Source organism: Acinonyx jubatus, chromosome B1 (genome assembly GCF_027475565.1).
Source record: "Acinonyx jubatus isolate Ajub_Pintada_27869175 chromosome B1, VMU_Ajub_asm_v1.0, whole genome shotgun sequence".
In the NCBI taxonomy this organism is placed as follows: Eukaryota; Metazoa; Chordata; class Mammalia; order Carnivora; family Felidae; genus Acinonyx; species Acinonyx jubatus.
Window position 1 is genome coordinate 15,195,211 of NC_069382.1, and position 12,093 is coordinate 15,207,303.

Sequence of the window (12,093 nt, forward strand, 5' to 3'; positions counted from 1 at the left end):
TCCTAGACAAACCAGTCTGCATGGTCACCCCACCTAGAATGGGTGGGGACGGGGCATGGGGAACAGAGTAAAAACTTCACAAAGTACTCCTTGTTATATTGCTTTGACTTTAGAATCATGCATATATATTACCTATTGGAAACAATGAGAAATAAAATTTAGAAAATATCTGTGAATACCACAGTCATGGTAAAATGGACTACTGGATTTTAATGGTCTGTATGGTGGAGAAGCATTTAATGATATATCAACTCCCTATTGGCAGTGTTTGAAGACAAGATTGGAGCATGCATGAATACATCCTCACGGGTGAATTCTCCAATGAAGAGTGGAAGATAGTCAGCCTTCATTTATTCAGCCATCCATTCGTCATTCATTCAGCTTTCCACAAATATTAATCAAGCACCTTTTACGTGCTAAGTGCTGAGGTAGGATAGATACTGACCTCCTTCCTCATGGAACTTTGCATCCAGAGGAGGCTACAGATAGTACACAGGCCATAAGAAAAGCATAACAAAGTTTGGTGCCCAGGAAAACAGCAATGCTGTGGGCACATGAGCTTCCCTGAGGACATCCCTGAACAGCTGAATGAGTGAAAGAACGAAGGAATGAAGACAGTAGCATAAAATGACCTCTTTTATCTTCCAAATCTGCAATTTGCTTGTTGTATGACACATGGAGCTACTAATATTTTGGAAGAACAAAAATGAATAAACTCAAATTATTCTGACTAGTTGACAAGAGGGTTTGATGACATAGAATATTCCAGAGTTCTGGGTACCAGTTCTTGCACTGGCTTGCTGTGAGACTCTAGGGAAGGTAATAAGACTGTCTAACCTTTAGGAAGTATGCAGTAATGGTGTTTGGCAAATTGCTATCTGTGAGACTTCTAGATCCATAATTCTCTGTCCAATATTTCTCTATTATTTCACTCTACTTCAATAGAAGGCATTTAATTTTCCCCTCTCAGGATCTTTGCACATGCTATTCCCTCTGCTTGGAATGGGCTTGTTCTTCACACGGCCAGCTCCTCTTCATCGTTAGGTCTCAATTTCCCCTTTTCAAAGAGGCCTTCCCTGCTCTCTCTGGCGCAGTTAAGTGCCCTTGTTATTTCCTGTTTCCTTCACAGTTCATATCATGCTGTGATAAGAAATTGTAAGTCTTATAAATTGTAAGTTTTGTAAAGCAGGAATGGTGTCTGTCTTGCATCCCTAGGGCCTAGCACCTGGGAAGTAGTAGGTTCTCAGGGGATATGTCGAATGAATTGGTAAAAACAAAAACAAAACCAAGAAGAAAGTCCTTTCATTTGGTCATATTCTGAGAGGTGGCTTACACTGCCTCATCAGCTTGCCATTTCCAGCTTCAACGCAGCTGTGTCTTATCCAGACTCACTTGACACAGCAACCCTGTGTCACCGCACACATTTGGGGGTCATGGGTTTGCCTCCATTAGTGTTGCTGCAACACTTAAGTGACTGCAGGCTGTGGTGCAGGTCTTGGAGGCAGTTAATCCTGGTTCCAAATCTGGATATTTCTGAGACGTAGCTCCCACAGGACACTGGCTTTTCTGTCTGCATATAATTTTTGCAAAACCGATAATTATTTATAGCAGTTTACACAATTGACATGTAATTCAGCTGGGACTAAACTAGCAAAGTTGACAAGAAGCCTGCCAATTATGTATTATTTTGGGCCCCTGGGCATAAATCTGTTCTCGAAGAGAGACCGAAAATTATCTTCCCCTGGGCCTCTTCCTTTCCGTGATATTTTTTTTTCCATTTCTGCTTTTACATTGAACTTAAGAAGCTACAGCTAGCTTAATTTAGTAGTTACCACTGAGGGCCTGTCGCCGTCCTCAACCACTGACTCATCTCTCCATTCATTTTATCAATGACATCAGCCCAGGCTAGAAATAAATGCCGAGGAAAAGCCAGCTGAGGAGAACGTACCTACAAAGTTTTTCACTGGGCTCTGAAAATGAATAGTTGTTTTGAAAATGTTTTCATGGTCACCAGTGAATCTAATCCAATTCTCCCCTCTTGCCCTCTGCGGAGGCCTAGCTCCCTGAGAATGCCACAGAACGATGGAACATGAGAGGGAAGATTCTAGAATCTAGACTGATTGTGAGGGCAGAGCCAGTCTTCTTTCCTAACGAATTGGCTATAGTTTGTGAGAGAAAGGGAAGAGTCAGGAATGGCTCGACGAGGCGGGGCCTGAGCAAGTACAGGGGTGGGGTTCCTGTCAACTAAAATGTGAAAAAGTGGGATTTGAGGGGGAAGATCAAGAGCTCAGCTTGAAATAAGTTTGAGATGCTTGTTAGACACCCAAGTGGAGAGGCCAGAGTGCCTACCCGTAGGACAACCCCGCCTTCATCAGCACGTCACTACCACCAGTGGTATCCTTGCTCCTTTCAAAAGAATCATGGTGTTTGCCTCCCTTTCTCCCACTTATTCCTGCCTCCAGGAGTTCTTTGGCATGTTTCCTCGTTCTCAGAGTGTCCTCTCAACTCACTTCTTCCTGTCCGAATTCAAGTCACCCTTCAGTTTCCATTTTTCATTCAACAAACATTTACCCTGAGCCAGCCGGGTGGGGTCCCCACGCCTCCCGGGGGGGAGGAAAGGGAGCCTTTCCTTTCATCCGCACTGCCTCCTCTGATCTCAACCACACGCTGAGCCCCTGCTGCCTGGAGCCCTCCTTCTGACTTCCAGTCATATACAGCCCTGGTTGTCATTTAACAACTTGGGGTGAATATCCTGCCGTCTGCATCGAGTGCTTGGTGCACGATCAATGACTGCTTGTGGGACTGTATTCACAAGTCTGGCTGAGTCGTTTGGTCTGCAGAGCCTCTCTCTCTGGATGCATCTCCAGACCCAACCCAAACTCCCCCTACCTAGGGGTCTCCCTGGAACACGAAGTAGGAGAGGAAAGAGAAGAGGGAAGAGAGGGTCTAAGTTGTCAATATTGGACTCTTGGCTTTCATCTAATGGACTACAAGCCCTTGACTCTTCTCCAGCACGTAGCCCTACCCCCCTGAGCCAAGTTAATTAGCACTTCTGTGAGAAGGAGGCTGCATGGTGTCCCATAAACAGCATGGGCTTTGCTCTCAAGCTGACTTGGGCTTGAATTTTGGCTCAACTACCTGCTAGCTGGCAACATTAAGCAAACCACTTAGCTTCTATCACCCTCATCTTACTCACTTCTGTAATAACATACCTTCAAGGCTTTTGTGAGAATTAGTATATAAATAGATAGATAGATATGTAGATCGATCGATCTATCTATCTATCTATCTATCTATCTATCTATCTATCTATCTATCTATCTAGAGAACTGCCCAGAAAATAAGTGCCATCTTCCCTGAAAGGGCTCACCGGCACCTTCTCTGATTCCTGTGCTGGACCATGCCAATTCTAATAGGATCAGTTCTTTGCCTGCTGGTTTTGGCCAATTCCAGAGGGCAACATATTACCTAATGACTTTCAGAAGTGAGTCCAGCTTGAGGTACATGCCCTTCAAGAGTGGACAGTTGATGTGTCCCCAGGAGAACTAGGGATGAGAGAGAGTGCTTATGGAGAAATTACAAAGAAGTTATGGGGATTCCATGTCAACATTCATTTTCTTCTCTTGGATCTTGACAACTTCCCTCACTCCTAATTTGTTTGGTTTTTAAAATTTTTTCTTAATGTTTGTTTTTGAGAGAGAGAGAGAGAGAGAGAGAGAGAGAGAGAGAGAGACAAAGTGCAAGTGGGAGAGGGGCATAGAGAGAGGGAGACACAGAATCTGAAGTAGGCTCCAGGCTCTGAGCCATCAGCACAGAGGCTGACACAGGGCTCAAACCCATGAGCCATGAGATCATGCCCTGAGTTGATGTTGGACACTTAACCAACTGAGCCACCCAGGAGTCCCTCCTCACTCCTAGTTTGATATGACTTGATCCCAATAATTTTAGGGGCATGGATAGTGGCAGGAATTTTAGCCTTTCCCTACTGCTCTAAGAGCGTGAGTGTGATTGGTCATAGGTGAAGTGTTGCTGGAAGGACTGGCCACCAAGCTTATGCAACAGTAAAGTGAGTCACAAGGCTCAGTCTACAAAGGCCAAATCAGAGGACTCTCTCCACAACTCAGACAAGAATATCTGAATAGCTGAGAAAGAAGGAAGGGATTGTGGACTTAAACTATAGGGGAACCATTCTCTGCAACTTCTTCAATGCACTCACAAAGGCATGATTCCATTTAACATTTATCCCTCTCTGGGGTGTAGAGTCCCCCAGGTCATAGAGGAGGACATTGCTCAGAGCAACTACAAGGATAGAGTCTTGCTCAGAACCCAGGTCTTCTGATCCCAAGACCAGTATTCTTTCCCCTCCTCTATCCTGCTAGATATAGGTCTCAATTCCTCTCTTCCTGCACAATGAGCATACCTGACAATCATCTCACTGATTAATCCCACATTTTATGCCCTGCTTGACTTTTTAAGAGGATGACAGACTACATTTTTTAAGTGCCCACTTTCCTATAATTTGTGCAGCACTTGAAGTTTGGCCATGGAAGAATCTTTGTGAGGGCTATGACTTTCTTTTGCTTGAGTTGGCCAATATGCAGCCACCAAATCCGAATAAATACAACTGCTTTCTTCAAACAAGCAGGAGCAAATCAGAACCTCGTCTCTTTACCCTTTCTTTCATTTGTTGTTGTTTTTTTTTAGGTACAAGGGTGAAAAGTCTCCAGCTCTGCAGAACTGCTAACAGGTACATATTTAATAGGAAAGGGCACTGGGCTGGAAGTCAAGGCAACATTCTGCCTGGTCAGCAGCCCTCACCTTTGTCCCTGCACCATCCCCTATAAACACCCCAGATCTGCAGGCTCAACTCAGTCTGACATCCTGTCCACATCTCAGTGGGTTTAGCCCAACACTGACATCCTTTTCTGGCCCCTGCCTTGAATGCTCTTGCTTTACTCTCTAAAATGAACCTCATCTTTCACCTGGTTATTGAGTTCCTCCACTATTACTTAAACTTGAATATCCATGTTTATCTCTTGCCAACCATATCAGTCCCTGTGGGGCTGAGTTTCTGAGTTTCTAGTGCCAGAGGCTGTCCCAGAGATAGACACCTGTTCCTGAAAATGGTCCAGTTCCTGGGACCTGCTCCCTGCCACCAGGGCACCACTTGCCTGCAGGATCTCTCAACATCATTTCCTCCCAGCTTGTCCTTGGGTTCCAACAGCTGTTGGTTACACCACCTCTTTCTGTAGCCACAACCTTCACAGACCTCATTGTTTCCCAGACTGTACCTGCTTTTAGCAAAGGTCTCTCAATGTGTTCTGTTCAGGTGTCTGTCCCATTTAGGTAGGTATGCTTAGTCCCAGGTTCTGATCCTCATGGTTTGTTCTATCTGACCAGTAACCAGGTCATGCAAGCCACATCCAAGACAGAGGCGTACAGAGAAATTATTTCCAGTCTTGGCTCTTCTACTAATTAGCTGAGTGGCCCCAGGCAAGTCAAGTGACCTCCCTGAGCCTCCTCTCTTAACCTCAGAATGTAAGTACTAAAGGTGCTAAATGTATGGGGGAGGGTGTGGAACTTTGGTAGATCATCTGGAATTTGAGCACTGTGTGAGCTCCACATTTATACAGTTGGTTTATACAATGAATAAGATGGAACACCACTGTTCTCAATATACAAACTGACACACCAGTGATGGTTAACTTTATATGTCAACTTGACTAGGCTTAGCGATGCTCAGATGGCAGGTTTCTGGGTGTGTCTACAAGTGTGACTCCAGATGACATTAGCACTTGAGTAGGCAGATTCGGTAAAGAAGATTGCCCTCAGTAATGGGCATCATCCAATCTGCTGGGAGCTCTAATAGAACAAAAAGGTGGAAGAACGGCAGATAGGCTCTATTCCTCTCTCTCTCTCTCTCTCTCTCTCTCTCTCTCTCTCTCTCTCTCTCTCACGTGTGTACGCTCTCTTGTTGAGCTGGGAACATCCATCTTCTCCTGCCCTCAAACATTGGTGTTCTTGGTTCTTGGGCCTTTGGACTCAGACTGAGATTTACTCAAATGGCCCCCAGTTCTCAGGCCAATTTTTTGGCCTCCATAACCACACAAGCCAATTCCTATAACAAATCTGTCTCTGTCTCTCTGTGTGGCCCTATCTCTGTCTATCTCTGAGAGTGTTCTATATATGCTTGCAATTCTGGTGTGTCTAGAACAAAGCAAAGAAGCTTGGTTGCCATAGGCTGCCAGCCAAGACAATCTCCAGGGAGTCTGAGGCCCAAGAGAAGCGATACAGCTATGTGGAGTGGGTTCTCATTACTCTCTTCCCCTGACCCAGTCTTGCCTCAGACTCATTTTCAACAAGGTGCTCCAGGCAGCCAAAATCAATTGATCACAAGATAAAACTTATTTTTCTCCTTCCCTGGAGCAAATCCCACTGTGTATAACCATTGCCCAAGATATATTAACTCACATTAAGTTCCATGCACACTAGAGATACTGTGGAAGAGGGGGCTGGCACTGAAGGACAAGGAACTGACTGACAGTGGCCTGGGGAGAAAATAAGAGGTACTCTTGCCTTTTGTTCAGCTCTCTCCCCAGGGTTGTGTGCTTCTAGGAGCTTCGAGCCTTTTCAGGCTTGACTGACACGTCCCTCTATTACTTGCACAGCCACATACTGTGTTCTGGATGACAAGGACAAGTCCCCTACCCAACTGTGGTTGAACAAAACTCTACCCTGGACACATTTCAGAGCAAGGAGAGGCGATTCCTCATGAGTGCATCTAAATGACCTATTCTGGACATTCCCAAAATAAAGTCTTTTGAATTGATTTCACTCCTTATACCTGGATAATTTTATAGATTTTATAGACCAGAAGGAGACATAATTTCTTATCTGTAAAAACTAACAAAGTATGTTTGTTAATAAATATGTATATCAGTTTCTTTAACCAGCTATCATATTTGTTATTTGTTCTCTGAATCCGAAAAGCTGAGTTTATTTTTCAAAATAAACAACAGCAACAACAAAATCCTGCCCATGCCACCAGGGAGCTTGTGGAGGGCTGGGCAGATGGAGGTTTTGGCAGAGTGGGGAGGGCTTCCTGCCTGCTTGTTCACATTAAGTCCTTAGGTCTGTCCTGCCTTAGATGACGTGTGCTAGAAAGAAAACATTTCCATCGTTCACAACAATCTTGTAAGTTAGTTTAGATAAGTGTTATTTTGCAAATGAGGAAATTAGGGCCCAGGGAGATTAAAGGGCCTGTCCAAGATCTCATGATTGGTTATGACTGGAAACAGAGTGCTATCCCCTGACTTTTTCTGCAGTTTTCACTGGGACCCGTAGCCATGACAGTTCTGCTCTGATATGGCTTGTGACTCTTTTCCCCTTTCCATCTCCAGAGATACGTTTCCATGCATGGAACATCAATACACACAAGGGAAACTTCTTGATCACCAGCCAGCCTCAAATGAAACTGTTGTCCTCACTAAGTGATTCTCTAAGGAAACAGATACAGGGCCACAGTCACAGATAATGCAGGAGGGACATAGGGAGAGTGTTGGAAGAGGTCACTGAGAGAGCGGGACCACTGGTTGATGGATGAGCTGAACCTAGGTAATCAGAGGCCTGTCACCCCCTCCCCTGGCATGTTCTGCTTGCTTTCCTCATGCCAGAAACTTCCCCAAGAACATAGCCTTGATGTGGTCTTGAAACCATCTGGATGGTAGTGTTGACTGAACCCAGTTAAGGCCTCTCTAGAAACTTTTAAGATCTGGTAGCCGGGTATGGAGATCTACTCTTCCTGTGGCCACCCAAGATAGGCCACGTAAATAAGTTCCCTTGCTTATTAAATCTACCACCTGCCAATCAGGAGTGTTCCACCCCTTTCTCTGGTCTTTCCTTTTCCTGAATGCATGGGGGCTAGTTTGTGAAGAGGCACAATTTGCAACTTTATTTGGATGCCCACAGTGATCACTCTGGAAGTTTTCTTACAGGCTGCTCCATGCCGAGCCACATGGGCAAATCAATGAATGTTTGTACATCTCTGGGTCCAGGTCGGTAAGATGGGCAAAGAATAAGAACACTCACCTCACAGGGTCATCATGAGGGGGAATTGAGACCATTGTTGTGTAAACACTGGATTTCTATAACAATGTCACCATTATTATCATTAGGGAGGTGGAGTGTGGAATATGGAAATAACAGATGGTTTCTGCTTCCTCTTTGAAAGATTGCAATCGAGGAGGGATATTCACTATGTTCACAAGTCAACTGCATTCCTGAAGAACTACATCATTCAAAACGCACGTAATCCAAGGATAATTTTTTTATAATCACAAAATGGGCCAGGAGATAGGTTCTCAGAGTGTACCATCTGTAATAGTAGCATAATTTTGCTTTAATGATGCTCTTTTAAAAAGCCCTAGCAATATCCCTTTTATTTTGTGGTCTTTCCCTAAAATTAACAGCACCAAGGGTCACGGCCACTGCCAGGCCTTCTGCCTCTATCCCATCTGACTTCATTTCATAGTAAGTCACAGCACGTTTTCAGGATTGCTACTTTATAGAAGTTTAGATGGTACTATCATAAGCTAGAAAAGATATCAAACTATGGAAGCAATGCATGTTAAAATAACAGCACTGGTGTCAACAAAATCACTCACAAAAGCCTCTGCCCGAGATTCACACCATGGTTTCCCACGATAATGACCAAGGCCCATGCGGGTTTCTGTTTACCTCTAATGTAAGCGGCCACCAGACAAGGGACTAAATGTGGTTTAAATTTCACTGAGTTGGTGCTCTGGCTCTGTTATGCCATTCCAGACGAATCATACAAATTTGGAGGAACTTTGCACTATTTTGAATGTTGCCTGTTCAGTTGTATTTTATTACTATTTTACATAGCATTATTCAAAATTTACATAATTCAAGTATACATGAAGTGGGAGTGCATGGTTAGAATAAGGGCAAATAACATTTAAGGGGCCTCTAAGCCCTGAGAATAAAGGTGGGAACGACTTGATGTAGAGGGAGGCCATTCCCCTAATTGGGGAATACTTTTTGAAGAATGAACATTTTGAATACACTGAATAAAAATACATTTTGAACATGTCTGAATAGAAAATAATTTGGAATGTGTTGAATAGAAGACATAGCCTAATTACTATCATATGTCAATTCTTTTTGTACCACTGGAAATTGCTCAGTTTCAGAATCAATAGTTGTTCTTCTGATGGCTGCACTTTTGAAGGAAGCTGGGATCCTTCCTTCCTATTTTCAAAGCCTTTGTATCCCTCAGCAGCATGATAAGCACCCAGGGGCAGGGAAGGAAGCCACCCTCAAAGGTTAAGTTCTGCCCAAAATTCCTGGAATGTTGGTGGGGACAGGGGCAGAATTTCCAAACTCTACTTTGCCAAACACAGGGCACGGATCATACAATATTTCTCAATAACCAAAAGTAACCACCAATATCTACTTGAAAGAAGCTTAAGTGGGAGTTCTATCTTTGGTTGCCAAAGGATACATTAAGTCCTTTTGGGTGTTTGTTTGAATAACAGAATAGATAGTTTAGGTTGCTTAGGAGAACACAATGCATATTTTTATCCTGAATGAATTTTTATCCACAATGAATTTTTATCCTGAATTACCCTTGCTTTAAAACAATAACAAACAGTAACCAAAATTCCTTCTTTGCTTGAATTAGCACACTAATCAGTTAGTCAACAAATATTTATTAAGTTGCTGCAATGGAAACTTTGACTTCCCTGTTTAATAACACTTGATGAATTCTCTCATATCCTGTGAAAGAATAACCCTATCGTCTTAAAACCTGCTTATTTTTCCATTTCTTCTTTGGACTAGCCAAAGGTGTTTGTGTTTATTGTGCTTTTTGCTTCCCACCACCCCCCACGAAGAGATGGATTATTCAATCCTATGTCTCTTTCCAGTTCTAAATTCTACAACCTTAGGTCAAGAAAGGAAAACTACGTTTCCATGTTATAGAAGACAAACCCACTCGTTAAGATCACCTACCTACCTAGTGCAGTAGTTCCCAAATCTGGATGTGCATCAAAACCACATGGCGGACATACAGACATGTAATCAAATGGTAGTCAGTGTACCTTAACCCAAAGAATTTCACTTGGGAACTACTGACCTCATTTTACAGGCAAGGGAATTGAAGGCACACGCTTTGCTGCAGAGCTCAGCCAACAGCCCCAAGCCTCCTCCCAGCTCGCAGCCCTGTTTCAGATCCGCTCAAGCCTCTATTACATTCAATAACCTCCAGGATTAAAGAGATAAGTATCTCTCAAAGAAATCTTAAATGGATTTTTAGACATATCAATTTTATTTCTTTCCCTTAGATCTCCACTCTCTAGGAATATATGGGGTCTCAAGTTCCTTGAGGGCAAGAACCTTTCTTAAAAGTGACTGAGAGCACATAATCCTATACGGGGTGCAATTGAAAACAAACCACAAATACTCCATTTCACCCCATTAGTTCAAATTGATCATTGTCAAATCAATCATTCAGCATTCACTGAAGGCTCACTAGGTGCATGGCTCTATGCTAGGCTCTCGGCGGATAGAGGATTCAATTAAAAAATTTTTAAAAAGTGTCCCAAAGAAACTTGCAGTCTAATTGAAGACAGGGCACCAAAACACAGAGAAAGGTAATTAAACCAATTTATGGAATAAGTTCTCTAGGGTGTGTTAGGGCCGGTTGACTGCTGTAACACACAAAACCCCCACTCGTGTAATATAAATTTCTGGTATTTGGGCAGATTTCCTTCAGCAGGTGATGCAAGAACATGGTATGAGCTATCTGTTGATAGAGATTTAAAATAGTTAGAATCTTAAAGCAAGATTGCTTTATGGTCCTCTCACTGAATCACATTATAAGGTGAGTCTTCTGCTTGGCATTCTCTTCAAGCATTTGGGGACTCAGGGCTGAGTGTCCCATCCAACCTTCATAACTCGTAGGACCTCACCACAGGCGTTCTGGGCATGAACTTCCCCTTGGGTCTTCTCATTCTCTACTTTTATTTTCCCTTTACTCTGATGCCTTGCCTTTTTCCTTCCCTTCCCTTCCTCCTCCCTCTTCTTTTCTTTTCTTTTCTTTTCTATTCTTTTCTTTTCTTTCTTTTTTTTAGAGAGAGAGTGCAAGTAGGGGAGAGGGACAAAGGGAGAGAGAGAGAGAACCTTAAGCAGGCCCCATGCTCAATGTGGAGCCCAACATGGGGCTTGATCGTACAACCCTGGGATCATGACCTGAACCAAAATCAAGAGTTGGATGCTCACCTGGCTAAGCCACCCTTCTTTCTTTCTTCTTCTTTTTTAAAAATCTTACTGGGATGCCTAGGTGGCTCAGTTGGTTAAGCATCTGGTTTCAGCTCAGGTCATGATCTCACAGTTTGTCAGGCACTGTGCTGATGGCTCAGAGCATGGAGCCTGCTTCAGTCTCCCTTTCTCTCTGCCCCTCCCCCTCCCTCTCTAAAAAAATAAACACTTTAAAAATTTAAATAAAATAAAATAAATAAAATCTTACTAATGTATACATTTTGGAAAGGTAAATATATAAATTTATTAAGTGAAGCCAAACCCAAAAATATAACTGCTGTTATGTCCCTTCAAAGCCTTTTCTGATGAAGTACAAATGCATAAATAAATACATGGAAATAAAATACACTGCCATTACACTAGAATAAGAAATAAAAGGCATCAAAATTGGCAAGGAAGAAGTAAAACTTTCACTATTTTTAGATGACTTGATACTCTATATAGAATACCCTAAAGACTCCACCAAAAACTTACTAGAATTGATAAGTGAATTCAGTAAGGTCGCAGGATACAAAATCCATAAACAGAAATCTGTTGCATTCCTGTACAATAATGAAGGGGCAGAGAGTGAAATTAAGAAAACAATCCCATTTACAATTGTACCAACAAGAATAAAATGCCTAAGAATAAACTTAACCAAAAAGGTGAAAGACTTATACTCTGAAAGCTACATATAAAATGTTGATCAAAGACATTGAAGATGACACAAAGAAATGGAAAGATATCCCATGCTCATGGATTGGAATAACAAAT

General features: G+C 42.8%; 1 long non-coding RNA gene across 1 annotated transcript in view; it reads left to right on the forward strand.

Annotated features, from left to right (window-relative positions):
* The window catches only part of LOC128314326 (uncharacterized), a 74,322-nt gene that overhangs the window by 32,836 nt on the left and 29,393 nt on the right, over window positions 1–12,093 (forward strand). Inside the window, exons 3-4 of the long non-coding RNA XR_008295839.1 lie at window positions 4,705–4,747; window positions 5,401–8,930. This is a non-coding gene — a long non-coding RNA (uncharacterized LOC128314326). The remainder of the gene's footprint in view (window positions 1–4,704; window positions 4,748–5,400; window positions 8,931–12,093) is intronic.